Here is a 3,574-nt window from a genome sequence, read left to right as displayed (position 1 = left end):
AGGGGGGGGGGGGAAACCCTCACTGGCGGGTTTCTATTTCTTGCAAACAGGGGTTTGTCCTTCTGTTGAACTTTCACCTCCCGAACTCGCCTTCTTTCATTGGACAAAGTGCAGAAAGAAAGAGGAGAGACCGAGGGAGGACGGGAGAGAAGGAGAAAGGGGGTTGAAAACACCACCCTACCTCCCCCTCCTTCAACTGTCACCGATGGCAAAACACTTTCACTTTTAACTGGAGGAAACTCACATGCTTGTCTTTCCTCTCCCCTTCCTTCTGTATTTTTAGCTCAGAAACCAAGCAAATAGCCATCGCATTCCCATCTTCGTCCCTAGTTGTTAACACTCTCCCTCTCGTTTCTTTCCGGTGTCTGAACGGGCGCCCCTTTCCCCATCTTCTGAGGAATCCCCCTCCCCCATGCCCCTCATTTTCCAGGTCTTTCTTGCCTGATCCCTCTTCTGCCAGGGACTGCTCTGGCGTTGCCTTCCTCTCTCTGGTCTGCGGGACTCTGCCTCCTTCTCCTCGTCCCCATCTAGCCTGGACACCCCTCACTCCCACCTCCCTGTTCCCCTTGCTCTCAATCCCCGCCCCACCCCCTTGGCAACTGCGATTTTTTTTTCTTTCTTTTTTTTTTTTTTGCTGCGAGCCTTGTTGTTTACCCAGCAGGTGGATGTGACGTCAGGGACGCACAACAGCAAAAAATAACAACATCTCCCTCCGCGACGTGTTGGCCTCTCGCGCGCCTTATTTATTTATTTGTTCCGGGAGGCCGGGGGAGGGGGTTGGGTGCCAGCGCCCGAGTGGCTCGGGGAAGGGGGGCGAGCCGGTTCGCGCTCCGGGGGTGGCTTAGGGGTGCGTAAAATGGAGAAGGGGCCCCGGCCGCAGCCCAGGGGGCGGGCGGGGTAGCGCCCCCGGCCCGACGTCGTCCGCGCCTCTGCCGCCGCCGCCGCTGCTGGCTGGGCTCCGGAAAGCTAGTCCGGAGCGGAGGAATCTATTGTTATTTATTGTGTGGCGGTTGCATGCTGTACTCGCGGCGGCCCGGCCCTCGCCCGGGAGTGCGTGTGTGTGCGCGCGTGTGTGCGCGAGTGAGTGTGTGCGCGGGGGTGCGCGCGCGGGCGGGAGTGGGCGCGCGCGGGGAAAGGCCCGAAAACACCTTAGTTTGCACCGAGAGACCATTTGCAGCGGGTGAGTTTGTATTTTTCCATTTCTGCTCCACTTTTTCCCAAGCCGCCTCCTGCCTTGTTTCCGACCACTTTAAACAACAACACCACCAAAAAAAAAAGAGAAAGAAAGAAAAAAAAAGAAAAGAAAAAGAAAAAAGGAAAAAAAAAAAACTTCTTCCCATCTCCCGGCTCCACGTGCATCTCCCCCAGCCCTCCCCAGAGGCAGCCTCTCTCTCCCCCGGGTCGGGGCCCGGGCTCCCGGGTGGCTGGGGGTTGCGGGCTGGCGCTGGGGGCGGTGGAGGGGACTCCGGCGGCGCCCGCACTCTTGGGTGCATTTCCATAAGTCAAATGGAGGGGGGGGCTACGGCGGCTGCAGTGGCGAGGAGGCGATCTCTCCTTCACCTTGGCCCCTTCACGCGTCGCTCTGCGCTCTCCACGGTTGCAGCGGGGAGAGGAATCGAGAATCCCAGGCCGCCTGGCGCAACTTTCGGTGTCCGGCGTCGGGGTGCCTGCCCAGAAGCCGGGCGGGCGCGGGGCCCGGGGTCGGGTCCGCGGCGGGAGGGGGCGCGCGCCGGGTGCCTCTGGAGCCCAAACTTTGGACTTGGAGCAAACTTTTTCCCTCCGCTCTCCACGAGTGTTTTCCCCCTCGGTGCCCCGGGGCTGCTCCGCGGGCCTCAGCGGAATGACTGGGAACGTCTGCGCCCTAGGCCCCGCGGCTGGGGACGTCTCCAGTGCCACGCACGCCGTGCCCCGAACTCGGCGGCGGGGGCACTCCTCTGCCGCACCCCGGAGCCCAGAAAACTCACACACCCGCGCACCTTCAGCTAGACACGTACCCTCTCGCGCGCTCGGCCCGGCGAACCCAGCCTCCCCGCGAGGGATCCGAGGCCGCCGTGGCCAGCTCGGCGGGTGGGAGTGGGAGCAGGGTGCGCTGCGGGGAGTCGCCGCGCCCGGATTCCTCTCCGCTGCACCACACGCACTTTCTGGGTATACGTCCCTCTTAAGCCTGGGGAACAGGGGGAATTTCCCAAGTCCTGATATGTCCTGAGACGTGCGCGAGTCGCCGAGACCCTTCGGCCCTGTCCCGGCGGCCGATGGCTCTCCGTTCCTCTGCTGCGCGCCGCCTTCCTCCCGGGCTCCCCGCGCTCCATTCCTGCCCGGCAGAGAGGATTCAGCTGAGGCAGCCGGCGAGCCGGGCGGGTGTGCGCTTCGGGTGGGGACCGCGGTGGCGGCGCCGGGAGCCGGAGGAGTTTGCCAGTTGCCGCGGGGTCGCGGTCATTCGCTGCCTCCGCCTCCCCTCGCCTCCGCCTCCCGCCCCCCTCCTCCCCAGATACGGCCGCGCTCGGAAACTTTGATTCCTTCTTCTTTTTGGCCCTCGGCTAGTCCCCCTCCCCACCTGTTGTGAGCTCCGTCTTGGTCCCCGGAGACTGGCGGTGACACACGCGGGCGCCGGGGAGCTTCGCGCCCAGAAACAAAGTCTCAGGCCCCCCTCCCAAGTGTTTGCCTCGAAATCGCTGCCTGCAACCCGCCCCCCCCCCCGCCCCCGATTGCGGCGCAGCTCCCGCCCCCTGTGAGAATAAGGACTAAATAAACAGTTGTAACTCCAAACCTTGCGTCTGCAATCGTATCCCTATTCCGCCCCCTCCCCCTTTCCTCCCCCCCTCCTTTTTTGTTGTTGCAACTTTGTAAGATCCCGGGGAAGGTGCTGAGACTTCGGCTCGGGCCGATTTCCCGGTCTCGGGATCCTTGCAGGGAATCCCTGGGCCACATCCTCTCTTCCCTCCACGCGCGCTCGCGGGTCCTTCGAGCCCGCCGCACTCTCGGTCTTGGCCCCCCAGGCTACTCATTTATCCCGCCCCACTCAGTTCCCCCCAACCTGCACCGGGAAGATTTGCTGAGGGTCGCCCCGGTTTCTTGTCGACCGCAGAATCCGAAAGTTTGTAAGAAGAGGATAGCGCGCGGCGAGCAAGCGGGCCAAGGGGCAGCGGCTGCGGCGCCGGGGACCATGGTGCTGCCGGCGCCTCCTCCGCGGGCGTGAAGGCTGCACTCCCACTCCCTCCCCGGACTCCGCGGGTAAGTCGAGGCGGCCGCGGGCGGGGGCGCGAGGGCCGGTGACACTCTAGAGCTTCGGGCTGTACCCGGGGGCTCTCTGCGCCCAAGGCCCCAGCATGGGCGGCGCGAGCGCAGCGATCTGGCGCCGGAGCCAGGAAATGTGCCCATCCTTAAGCCGGTAGGTGCTTTGAAATACTGGACTTTCTCCTTTTTTCCTCTTTTCTTTCCGAAATCCGAAAATCTGGAGATCAAAGTTTAGCATGGAGTGTAAAGTGCTCTGATAAAATATGATGACATCGCTCCCCTTCCTTCTCACCCCACTCCCCCCACCCCCTTTTATCTCTTTTTATTTTTCCAGTCATTT

General features: G+C 62.7%; 1 protein-coding gene across 2 annotated transcripts in view; it reads left to right on the top strand.

Annotated features, from left to right (window-relative positions):
* Positions 1-994: 994 nt before the first annotated feature.
* FOXP1 (forkhead box P1) overlaps positions 995-3,574 on the top strand; it is a 606,527-nt gene continuing 603,947 nt past the window's right edge. Inside the window, exons 1-2 of one of the 2 annotated variants that reach the window (XM_007447659.1) lie at positions 995-1,180; positions 3,086-3,231. The gene's annotated coding sequence lies outside the window, so the exon portion shown is untranslated. Of the gene's footprint in view, positions 1,181-3,084; positions 3,232-3,574 lie in introns of those variants that run through there. The other variant, XM_007447657.1, reaches the window with a different exon arrangement.

This window comes from Lipotes vexillifer, unplaced genomic scaffold (assembly GCF_000442215.2).
Source record: "Lipotes vexillifer unplaced genomic scaffold, Lipotes_vexillifer_v1.1 scaffold1008, whole genome shotgun sequence".
NCBI classification, from domain to species: Eukaryota; Metazoa; Chordata; class Mammalia; order Artiodactyla; family Lipotidae; genus Lipotes; species Lipotes vexillifer.
This window is presented reverse-complemented; position numbering and strand designations above follow the sequence as displayed.